Source organism: Bacillus rossius (genome assembly GCF_032445375.1).
Source record: "Bacillus rossius redtenbacheri isolate Brsri chromosome 9 unlocalized genomic scaffold, Brsri_v3 Brsri_v3_scf9_2, whole genome shotgun sequence".
NCBI lineage: Eukaryota > Metazoa > Arthropoda > Insecta > Phasmatodea > Bacillidae > Bacillus > Bacillus rossius.
Genome location: NW_026962013.1, coordinates 37,030,363 through 37,043,869, shown reverse-complemented (window position 1 = coordinate 37,043,869; position 13,507 = coordinate 37,030,363). Strand labels below are relative to the sequence as shown.

The window sequence follows — 13,507 nt, the reverse complement described above, 5'->3', positions numbered from 1 at the left end:
TTTCCTGCCCCAGTATACATATCTTAGGGTTGCGGTTAACTATTTAATTTTGATATGTGATTGATGTTTTATTTATGTTATTTCAATTTAAGTGCATAATTAATAATTATTTGGATTTGAATTCAGGATTTCATAAATCAAATTGAAAATATTATTTTTATAACACTAAATATATCTAAGATACTAAAGATATCAAAGGTTCGCACTAATGACTGTTTTTCTCTTTTCAATACGACGAAAATTGTTCGAAAAACTTCCAGGAATGCAGTAAATTCACAAACTTCCTTCCATGCGAACATATTGTTTCTCCTTCTCAGTGTCTGAGAAAGGACCGAAAAAATATAACTACTTTTTTTACTAATAGTGTACTTGAAGCGCGTGCTGGTGTAGCCCCAATCGCTTCCTTGCTTATGTAGCCTAAGTAGTTTAAAATGTGACAACTCAATAATACTAGCCTCTTATAATGACGATTTATCAAAAATTATAGGATTATAGATGCCACAAAAAGTTCAATTTTCACTTAAAATTACTAAGGAAATGTTGTAAGCGCTTAAGTGGGTAACTATTTGTGCTAATGTGGGGATAGCGCGTCGATCGTTACGTGTAAATTGATATTAATATTATTAATAATACTAAAGTTTAAAAAGCTTGAAATAAAATTTAAATTTAAAATTTAAAAACACTGGAGACAACAAAGCGAACTATTAAAACGTCCCAAATAATATTTTTTTATTAAATTTCAAATTCATTTAGATCCTTAAAGACGTGTTAAAACAACTATATTCCAATGAAAACGTGGTTAAAGAGTATAAACGGTATGCAGTCCAGCCTCTCTCTCTCTCCAAATAATTTTGAGAAATTTTCAGGTCTGTAATAACGAGTGACTTATCGCCCCACAACGTTATTACATACCGTCTTGACTCTCTCTCTCTCTCTCTCTCTGCATACGAGGTCGTTGCACGCATAAAGTCGTCAGGCCGTCAAGACAAGACGGGAAACTACGTAAACGACCGAGCACACAGGTTCGCCCATCGCTCGGGTAGCTCTGCTCCACACGCCACGAGTAGTACCATTGAATATGTATATGGATACATATTCAATGGTAGTACGCAGAGACCGGAAGAATTCTCGGATTCATTCCTCGATAGTCTGAAATTCAAACAGTTGCACCTTTAAGCTGCTTTCGCTATTGGTTCACTGTAAATCGGGACGACTCTGGGCCCAGGGATGTGGCGAGGGCGGAGGTCCTTCCGGAATATAAAGGTAAACATCACGCGAAACCAGAACTAGAAAACAACAGCAATTCGCAAACATAAGATTACAAAGGTATAATTCAGGAAATACTATTGTAATCCTTAGTGAGTAACATTAATTTATTTTCTCCATTTTACAGCACTCATACACGGAAACTGCAGAAACTGTGCTAACAAGTACAGTATATATTTCATGATAGTTTGCACACATGTAAGTATGTGTTTCATATAAACTTGAATTATATGTTTCATGTATTTATTAACGTTAGTATATTATGTTTCCATGACTTGTCTTAAGATATTAAACAATTGACTTAAGACAAAAGTATTAAAACAATTAATTAAAAAATAAATGTAATATAAAATACACTACATTATTTTCTCAAGCAAAATCATTACTTAAAACTTCTATATTTAAATGTTGGATATTTAGGTGTGACATTGTCTTTTTAAAATTTCAAAAAATTCCAATATAAAAAATACTTACAAGTAAAGTCACGAAATGCTGGCTACGGCCCTGCTGGGCCAATGATGAACCGTCAACTAAAGGAATATCGAATCGCAGGCAGACCAGTCGAGACGACTCACAAGTCAGCAGCCACCGAATGAACTGGCGGCATCTGGCCGGGAATAAAGGGAACTGCGTGGTTCAACCTGAAGGTTCCTAGCAGTACGGAACCAATGGTGTCCAGGAGGGGGGGGGGGGGGGGTCAGTATTAAGTGCTTAATGAAGCAACCCCCTCCCCCCCAAGCAGACTTTCGTCTGACTGACAAGGGGGATAACATCATCGCCCGTGTGGGCCGCGTGGCCCGAATGCCGCAACTTGGCATCGAACTCCGCGACCCTTTAGGAGTGCCAGGTCGCGTCCTGCCACCCATAACCTCCTGTCTTGACTGATGTGTGTTAGGTTTTGACTTTTATGTTAAATGACTTTTGACTAAGCTGCGAAGCTGCTGCGCGCTCGCTGACAGAGGTCGGGCGGACGGAGGACGTCACGCGGCGACGTTGCGGGAGGGGAAGGGGGGGGGGGCAGGGGCGGGAGCATCAGGGCCGCGGGAGGGGTGAAGGGGAGTGAATGCGAGGCGCGTCGCGCTATCGTAATGGAATCGCGCGGACGGCAGCGGGCGCTTTGCGGCGGGCGCGGGGGAGGACTCGTGACCAGCCGCTCGGAAACCGACAAGAGGAGGCCGAGCTCTGGGAGGCTCCGGAGGTCGCCCGTGGGTCGAGGCCATACTCCCCCCCCCCTGCCTTCTCACGACGACCGCCCGTGGCCGACGTCGCAATACACAGGTCGTCTACAAGTCACAGGAACCCTCAAAGTAGGGGAAACTGAAGGACTGGTCAGGATTGTCACGAAAAAACACCTGAATAAGCAGCATTGGTGTTGGAAGTTAAGAAGCTTCAAATTTCTGCAGCCTTTTTGCTGACTTAAGTTTTTTTTTTCCAAATGCCCCGCAAAATTTGTACATTGCCACGTTAAATACACATTGTTGGAGACTTTCCAGATGAATTATGTGGAAAATTATCTCTGAAAAAGTTTAGTTTGCTTGCATAAAAATCGGCACTTTCTTGATAATTGTTGAAAAATTTTGGTATTACAATTCCTCATGTTTAATTTTGGGTATTTAAATTTTTTCAAACCACTCGTTAAAAACCAAAAAACAATATTTTATTGAACTAGTCTAATAAAGTCTTGAAATTGTTTCATCATATTTATATGTACCTGGCAGACCACCTGGGTATACAGATGGTCGATATCCAAGCTTTCACATACAACGCTAAGATAGTCTCAATATATGCCCCAAGAAAAGACTGGTTGAAAATATGGACAAAAGGTATTGAAACTATTAAAAAGTCATATTTTTCGGCGTTAGATCTTTATCTCCCTCTGTGTCTATCTATACAAATGAAAAATTCACAGTTTCATTTTGCTGTAGGCTAGAATTCAAATACCTTAACTTTCAGTCTGTTTCAGCAAGCGTCAATTTTCATGCAACTTTGCAAGGTGGACTACATCTGAGGAAGACGTCCAGTAGTACCTCTGTGACTGACTGCTCATCGTCTATCGCAGCGGTTACCAAAAGGTGTTCCGCAGAACCTTGGGGTATCGTGTCAGGGTCACAGGGGTTCCGTGAGTCAGGACGAGTGTCATATAAACTCCTTTGAATGAGTTGGTGTTCCGCCAAAAGAAAAGTCGATCATAGAGTTCCCTGGCCTGAAAATAAAATCGGAACCGCTGGTTTATTTCATGAGGGACCCCGATGGCGCTTGCACAATAGTAACTCTGAAACGGGGTGGATAGATTTAAACGTCAAAACTTTGTTTTAATGGTAAACTTACTGTCTATTATAAAGTGTTCTGCTTATTGCATGCATATAGGCCAAAATATGGGCAGTATGCATCTTACAAGCATAGAGATGACTTGTGTCGGTTGGAAACCACGTGCGGGACCCTCTTGAGAATCCCACAGACTTGCGCTCCTAGTCTTTTGGACATATTTTAAAAACTGACCCAAAAAATTCCCTTTCATACAGCAATAAGACCAATAAATTCAAATGCTATAAAAAGAAATACCTTACATATTTTTATTGTAAAATGGTTTCACCATTCTAAACACGGATTGTTATGTCAGTGTTAAAATTTAATTGTTTTATTCCAGTAAGTATTAACGTAATTTTGTAGGTACTACAACTTCTAAATTTAAGAAATTTATTTCATAAAAATGTATGGCATATCTAAAGTAAATAATACACATAAAAATGTCTTATTTAATTTCTGTTACTACTGTAATCTTACGAGAAAAAAAGACAAGAAAACCCTTAGCCTAGGAAAATTGGTTCTTGACTCGAAGAAAAAGCCTAATACTACGTTTAGTTACTGCAACAAAACGATTTTCAAGACCAAATAAATATTTTTTTTTACAGGAAAATATCTCTAGGTGCAATGCAGGTAAGCTTTTCAATAATAAAAAAAAAAAACAGAAAATTTTAGTAACTCCAACTGAACAAACAGTAACATCTCGGAACATCGTCGTAGTATCTCCGAAGTTGGAAATTAACTACCTCTGTATTCCATTCGCAGTAACCAGTAAACTTTCGTAACACCACTTGTGTACTGGAATACCCCCCTCCCCCCGCAGTTTCCATCAACTATGGTGTTGTGTGTATCCGTCATGGTAATTTACTTGTCGTTTAAGAGATGTAAAAAAAAATAATGTCGTAGAAAAAATATTTTTTTCCAAAATAAACATGCCAGCGCTAGTACAATGGGCGCAGGGGAAATAGTATTTCGTCACTGAGTGGAAACGTGGCCAGATGACGAATGAACAGTACATTGGTCGTTATTGCTGATAACCACGGGCACGGGTCAGAGCTGGACAGCGATGCAGTGGTAACACGCTGCACTCCGCCGCGTTATATCCCTCGTTCGGCCATCATGATTTGTGGTGTTTCATGATTTCCCGAAGGAAAAAAAAAATCTCTCCTGGCATATGCGGCTGGGGTGGTTAATGACTTACTTCGTCATCGACGAGTAGTTAAACCCAGCTAAAGCAGGAACGTATCTAGGCTTTCCTTCAGCAGGGCAGAAATTTTGTAAAAAAAAAAAAAACTTTTTCTGTAAATTCTTTTAAAAGATTCCTTTGGAAACCAGTTGCTAAGAAATCTTTGGGATACCACAATACATATATTGAATATTTGTACAACACGTGGCTATGGTTATTTTTGCATATATGAAATACCCTACGTTTTTGGAGATAATACTGATTATTTCCTACGAAAATCGAAGCATAAATATACAAATTTAAATTCTGTTTTATTCAAGCATAATTTTTTTAAACTGTAGAAAAGATAATAAAATATTAATTATTTAGACTTTATTTCGTTTTATTACGCTTATTAATGTACGGAGTTCATACTGGAAAGCATTCAGGGAACGGTTTACAAACAAAAATTAAACTATTTGAGCTACTGGGACAACACATCATAAATGCTCGATGTAAGAATACCAGAACTCTTTTTGGTAGCGATACAGTTGTTTTAAGGTAAACGTACAAATTTACAAATATCTGTAATTTTACATGAATTTTCTGTTATATTAAAAAAAATACTGTATAACACCCCACTTCCCCTTTATCAACAGCAAGAAACGTAAAATGCATAATTTATTTTGCATTCGTGTACATTACATGTAAAAATTAAAGTTTTATTTTATCAAACCCCGTATGGTTATTGGTAACGAGTAAAATCAAAACGTTAGCAGATATTTTATATTAGTTCTTTTTCCATTCGCCTTTATTTTTAAGCTTTTTGTAGTCTATAAAATTTTTGTTGGCCCATCCTACGAGCCATATAAACCGACTAATACGGGGGGGGGGGGGGGGGGGGGGGGGGAGGGGGGTGAGGTTGGTCTGGAGTCCGCGCAAGCTGCAGCGGCCGTCGATCGCAGCGTAAATCCCTCCCCTCCCCTAGCCTAAGACTCTATCCTGACCCCCCCCCCCCCCCGTCATCCACCTACCTCCTCTCCCTTCTCGAGTAATTACTGACCGCTTTATTTCATTAACAAAGAGTGAGGCATAAGGGAAAAAAAAATAGGTAGAGGGGTTCGTTTGGCATCTGGCAATAAGGGCTATGGCTTAAATAAAAATATTTAAAAAAATTAATCTCAAGCCGGAATGACCCAGCTGCTCAATTAAACCCTTCAGCATTTTCGCGGCCAGCAATGTTAAATAAATAAATAAAAAATTGCGTGCGTAACTGTCACGCGCACAAGAAGTGAAACTTCACACTAGGAAATATCCATTTGAACGATAAAATTTTTTTTCTTCTAATAATTTGATTGAACGTTAAAACTAAACAATTAAGCGCACACTTACATGGGTTGCATTTGTGTAAACTTTTTTTTTCTTTCTTCGAAATTGTAATTGAATTCAAATTATTTTTTTTAAGAGAAAATTTTCCCCAGTTTCCAGGTTAGCAAAAAAATGCAGCGCTGTGTGTCCAAATGTATCTAAAATCATCATGGAAACTGTTCAGCAATGAAACAAACTTAAATCCTGCTTCTAATACAATAATTTTTTACACGCCAAAATCTTGCAGACATTTGGAAGTTTTAGGTTATTTCATCCGTTTGTTCGTTCGAAAAGTATGAAGTTACCAGTTACCAAAAATTTTACGTACGGACAGATTATATTTTTCGGACCATCTCATTGGCTGTTGGTCACGTCATGTCGGACGCACGGTGGTGACGGACTACTGTAACTCGGCTATAGCATCTACTATATCCATAGAACACAATTCCATAGCAGTAATAAGTGTATGAGAGTACCACGGCTATAGCATCTACTATATCCATAGAACACAATTCCATAGAAGTAATAAGTGTATGAGAGTACCACGGCTATAGAATCTACTATATCCATAGAACACAATTCCATAGCAGTAATAAATGAATGAGAGTACCACGGCTATAGCATCTACTATATCCAAAGAACACAATGCCATAGCAGTAATAAGTGTATGAGAGTACCACGGCTATAGCATCTACTATATTCATAGAACACAATGCCATAGCAGTAATAAGTGTATGAGAGTACCACGGCTATAGCATCTACTATATCCATAGAACACAATTCCATAGCAGTAATAAGTGTATGAGAGTACCACGGATATAGCATCTACTATATCAATAGAACACAATTCCATAGCAGTAATAAGTGTATGAGAGTACCACGGCTATAGCATCTACTATATCCATAGAACACAATTCCATAGCAGTAATAAGTGTATGAGAGTACCACGGCTATAGCATCTACTATATCCATAGAATACAATTCCATAGCAGTAATAAGTGTATGAGAGTACCACGGCTATAGCATCTACTATATCCATAGAACACAATTCCATAGCAGTAATAAGTGTATGAGAGTACCACGGCTATAGCATCTACTATATCCATAGAACACAATTCCATAGAAGTAATAAGTGTATGAGAGTACCACGGCTATAGCATCTACTATATCCATAGAATACAATTCCATAGCAGTAATAAGTGTATGAGAATACCACGGCTATAGTATCTACTATATCCATAGAACACAATTCCATAGCAGTAATAAGTGTATGAGAGTACCACGGCTATAGCATCTACTATATCCATAGAACACAATTCCATAGAAGTAATAAGTGTATGAGCGTACCACGGCTATAGCATCTACTATATCCATAGAACACAATTCCATAGCAGTAATAAGTGTATGAGAGTACCACGGCTATAGCATCTACTATATCCATAGAATACAATTCCATAGCAGTAATAAGTGTATGAGAGTACCACGGCTATAGCATCTACTATATCCATAGAACACAATTCCATAGCAGTAATAAGTGTATGAGAGTACCACGGCTATAGCATCTACTATATCCATAGAACACAATTCCATAGAAGTAATAAGTGTATGAGAGTACCACGGCTATAGCATCTACTATATCCATAGAATACAATTCCATAGCAGTAATAAGTGTATGAGAGTACCACGGCTATAGCATCTACTATATCCATAGAACACAATTCCATAGAAGTAATAAGTGTATGAGAGTACCACGGCTATAGCATCTACTATATCCATAGAACACAATTCCATAGAAGTAATAAGTGTATGAGAGTACCACGGCTATAGCATCTACTATATCCATAGAACACAATTCCATAGCAGTAATAAGTGTATGAGAGTACCACGGCTATAGCATCTACTATATCCATAGAACACAATTCCATAGCAGTAATAAGTGTATGAGAGTACCACGGCTATAGCATCTACTATATCCATAGAACACAATTCCATAGCAGTAATAAGTGTATGAGAATACCACAGCTATAGCATCTACTATATCCATAGAACACAATTCCATAGAAGTAATAAGTGTATGAGAGTACCACGGCTATAGCATCTACTATATCCATAGAACACAATTCCATAGCAGTAATAAGTGTATGAGAGTACCACGGCTATAGCATCTACTATATCCATAGAATACAATTCCATAGCAGTAATAAGTGTATGAGAGTACCACGGTTATAGCATCTACTATATCCATAGAACACAATTCCATAGCAGTAATAAGTGTATGAGAGTACCACGGCTATAGCATCTACTATATCCATAGAATACAATTCCATAGCAGTAATAAGTGTATGAGAATACCACAGCTATAGTATCTACTATATCCATAGAACACAATTCCATAGCAGTAATAAGTGTATGAGAGTACCACGGCTATAGCATCTACTATATCCATAGAACACAATTCCATAGAAGTAATAAGTGTATGAGCGTACCACGGCTATAGCATCTACTATATCCATAGAACACAATTCCATAGCAGTAATAAGTGTATGAGAGTACCAGTTTTTTTTATGTGTAACATCTTGGCTCTCAGTACTCGGCATTTGGTAGAAGTAATTTCGTGAGTGGAACGGAAGTCGCATGGAACGGAAATGTGTAAACACGGTGCTGCCATCTGTGTCGGATGGCAAGGAAAAAAGTTCGCACAAGGGGAGACGTTAAAGTATTAGCTGTTTAATGAATTTTAAGATGAGCAGTATTTAAATAAATTTCCTTGTTTATAATTAGGTCTAAAGCAGGGGTTTGATATCTTTTCAAGTATTTTTCTCTATTATCCGAACAGTTTTTTATGTAGTTTAAAATTACGGTCTGCAAATCGAATTATTCGATAGTCGTAGCTTCCACGGCAGCGATTCTAGTGGCGGGTGCGTAAACTACTACGTGTGATTAGCGTCAAGAAATGTAGTTGAAAACACATTTTGCATACATATATCACGCTCTGTATTATTATCTCAGAGAATTCTACGTTACATTTCGTTTCCGAGAGTTTCGTATTTTAAGTGTATTTTGTGACACGAGTACACATGGATTTGCTCGTTGCCGAGTGGTTAGATTTTACACGTCTGTGGCGGGTACTGGGATGACTCGTGGGGGGGGGGGGTGAAGGGGGGGGGGGGGCTTCTGACATCTCTGCTGGAGAGCCGCCAGCTGGAAGACGTGACTGCGGCTATGAGGACTCCCCCCCCCCCCCCCCCCCCAACAGGGATGTGGTCTGGGATAACGGCCGCAGTTTCTTGCTGGCACGGGCCACGCGCCGTTTTAATGCCGGCCCGGCCCTCACTATGCAAACACTCCCGACTCCAGCCACACGAGCCGCTAGCTTGTCTGAACATCATTCATGCCTACGAATAGAATATCACTTAAACAAAAAAAAAATTGGTTGTCTGTAAAGTCGGTTTACGGACGAAAGTTTAACGTGACAACGTCATAACAAAACATTGATGAAATGATTGCATACTTTTATGAATAAAATTGAATCACTTTTATTCAGTTACCACTATTTTGTATGGATACAAAGAAGGAGTGAAATGAAATCTACTATTTAATTGATAAATTTACTTTTATTTGCACTCATTAATTCAAATTTGTTTATTACTTTAATGAAGAGATTATTTTAACTATAACTTTTATACATGGTTGCTACTTATTTTCTTCCAATCTGTGTTATTCTGTTAAGGATAGGACGATGATAGGAAAAGTAGGAAACGAATGGGAGTGTTTCAAGTTTAATGTGCCTCGAAAAATCAAATCGATGGTTGTTCCAATCGAGTGGAATAGAGATAGATGAGGCGCAAGCGTAAAATGAGCGTAACGGGACACAGCGTTACAGGACAATGTGCGTGACGGGACACTTTTTCGTGCGTTCATCTGGCGTTCATCGATTTATTAGACGTTGTCACGTCAAAAAAAACTGAAAACATATGACACATTAAAAAAAATAGATATTGGATTGAAAACAACCAACCATTAAAAAAAAATGTGGTTTTAATTGAAAACATGGAAAAATGTTTTATGGTTTTGAAGTTATACTTCTTTAGGCGCGTTATGAAAAAATGATGAGCGTAAATTTTTACGATGCACGCTTACCATGCAACGAAATTTTCACAGCATGAAAAATGGCTACATACAAAAAAAATATACGTACAAATAAATATAATATACATACTTTAAAATCTTATAGGTTAGTGATTGATATAGAATACTGGTCCATATCATTAAAAAAATGTTTTTGTGAATATTAGTGGTAGAAAGTTGTGTTTATAAACTTCTTCAAGTGTATTTCGAAAAATAGTAAAATTACCATACGTAATTAAATATTTAAGTTATTCATGCTTAGTTCATTACATCCAGGTTTATTTGCTATGAAGATATGATTTTCTTAAAAAAAATTACCCCATTTTCACCTATTAAAAATACTAAATTGGTTAAATGAAAAAAAAAAAATACAGCACTTAATCTACATGAAAGATCCTTTTTCTTAGTTTCTTACCTCTATTTCTAACAGAATCTAAAATGTTAATTTTTTTGTTTTAAAACCATATTTTATCGCCCTTAGGGGTGGAATTTCGCCAAATGTTAAAATTGTGGTTGGTTGTAATCGTATTTTTTTATTATTGGTACCCAATATTTTTCTTTTGTTTCATTAGATTCTGTGATATAATAAACTCTCTTGAAAATATATTTACCCCTTTTTCGCCCCCTTAGCGGCGGAATATTGTAATTATATCAGCCTAGTTTTTAAGTTAGCCAAATACCTTATTAATGAAAAGAGTTTCATTAAAATCTGTTAATAGTTTTCAATTGACGCTGGAAAAAACAGACGAACAGACAAAATTTTAAAAACGATATTTTTGTGTTCCAAATAATATAAATAGTAAATGACAATACTTTTTTTCATAATTACATCCAGTGCACATATTTTTAATTTGAACAGTCTCATTATTAGTATAAAAGCTTAAGTTGTCTTACAACAGTTGATAGCTATTCAAAAGTTGGAAAAGAAAGAATAATTTTCTTCCTTCCTCATCTTTAGCCTTTTGCAATTTTGCTGAAAACAAAGCCAAAATAAACGACGTACGCAAAAAAAAATTCCATACGTTGCAGAGAGACAATTCCAATTCACGTATGTCATGCAGTGTACAATTGATTGTCTGCAAGATAAGTGCTACCAAACAAGAGTTGAAACAGTAGACAGGCGCTCGTGACATTTTATGTGATGTTTACGATACATCTTCAGGGGGAGGGGTAGAAAACAGAAAGGTGCCGCCGTTGTTTCAACCGTTTTTTGTCCATCACAATTTTTTGTCACTTATATTTTTAGCATTAGACCTCATTTAGGCATATGCTTAATACAACTCTAACACTGACTGACTGACAGACAGACAACACACAGCTTAAACTAGTGGATCTATAAGCATGATATTTGGAGGAAATATTCCTTAAGTACCTTAGAGGAGCTTTAAGGAGAGATTTTTTGCAATTCCATGCCTATAGATGTGAAAAGGTGTAGTAAAATTTGTATGAAGCAAAATACCACTCAATGACTCACTCATCACGAATTCTCAAGGAACTATAAGACCTACAGACTTGAAATTTGCCACGTGTATATCTTTTGCTAGGTATACATTCACTAAGAAAGGATTTTACAAAAAAAATTAGCTACCGAGACAAGTTGTGGGGGCGTTAAAGATTACAAATTTCCTGTTTTTCAAGTATATTTCCTACAGACTTAAAACTATGGAGTGATGTTCATTATATCTACAAATAGTTTTGCCTGTGAAGTCGTTCGGTATTTTGTATTGAATAAATATTGGGGAATAACTACAGTATATTACCTTTGAAAACCTTTTTATGTTTGATATATTCTTTAACTATGGCAATTTTTCTATATCAAACTATAAAAAAATATTGCTATGGCAATAAAGCTGTTTCAATCTCTCCCCCGTTCGCCGAGTTTTTAACGTAACGCCACGTTTTGTCCTGGGTGCTCTACCGCTCCCGTTGGAAGAGGCACACACATAAGGCGTTGCTTCATTATTCCATGCAGGAATGCGGTCGGTTGCGGGAACACTGCAACAGGGGCGGGACGAATGCGCGCCCATCGCGCGAACACGCTTGCTGGAAGTTTTGCATCGTGTAAAACGGGCTGGACGACCGCACTGTCCTCTTTAATCCATCGTTTGAATTTCAAATCAACCCCCTTCTCCCCTCGACCCCGCAGGGCTGTCCGCCTCTGGCGTCTCCGACACCCGGAGGAAAGCGAATCAGTCCAGAAAACAGCCAATTCTATCAGGAAAATAGGGAGAACCGGGCACGAATCAATCAATTACCGTAATTGGACGCTTGCCGGTTTACTGAGCTCACTCATTGAGTCCGGCCAGACGGCGCAGACTGCGTGGCGGGTAGAAGACAGAGACGGGGAATGCAGATTAAAAGTAGAGAGAGAGAGAGAGAGAGAGAGAAGGAGAACGAGCGAAAGGACAGAAAAAAAATGGGAAGGTTGGAAATAGACCGCTCCCCACCCGTCCACCAGACGTGACAATACAAAGCCATTAAGCCCCCAGAAATTATTCAAAGAGAAATGGCGAATCTATATCGGGACGAGACATTTCCTAATCATTGATCCGCCAATCTCCATATAATTTTGCTCTCTGTGTGGACCGTCTGTCCAGTATTCGTGGCAATTCGATGATTTTTGATTGAAGCAGAGAAATAACTGTGACCACGTTCTAGCCCATATCATTTTTACAATCGCGATGCGTTGAGATAATTTTTGAACACAAATGACAGTGCAGGACAAATGGAGGGGAAAAAAATTACGAGGAGTAAAATTGATCTTCAATGATTCTATCCTGAATTCCTAGATACAACTTAGTTTATAACCGTACCACCGATTTAAATTGCATTAATGGATGTACATGCCTACTGAAGTTAAATTAGTAACCTACTATATTAGGTTTTTTTTATAATTATTGTCGCCTGTTGACTTGCGTCTTCGCTGCTGCAAACTGTTACTTATAATATACTTGTTCATTTTTAAGTTATTGTTATTTAATACATTTAATGAATGCATTTATTTGTTAATTCAAACGGGAAATACATTTTGTTTTGAAAATGTGATGCTCGATGTTCAGTTTGCTTACGTAGTTGCAGATGCTTAACATAATGGTTTATTTTTTGAAAACATTTTGCTGCACTTAAGAGGCACATAATTACAAAACATCAATTAATAACTTTAAGCATCGCGTCATCTTACTGGCAAAATTATGTTAACATTTTTTTTTTAAATTTTGTTATTCCTTGTATCTAAGCTGTTAAGCAACTGAAATAATAATAAATATAAAACAAACC

At 37.5% G+C, this 13,507-nt stretch overlaps 1 protein-coding gene across 5 annotated transcripts in view; it reads left to right on the top strand.

The window, feature by feature from the left end:
• The window catches only part of LOC134543009 (Ig-like and fibronectin type-III domain-containing protein 1), a 547,890-nt gene that overhangs the window by 57,617 nt on the left and 476,766 nt on the right, over positions 1-13,507 (top strand). The gene's annotated exons all lie outside the window — the stretch shown is intronic.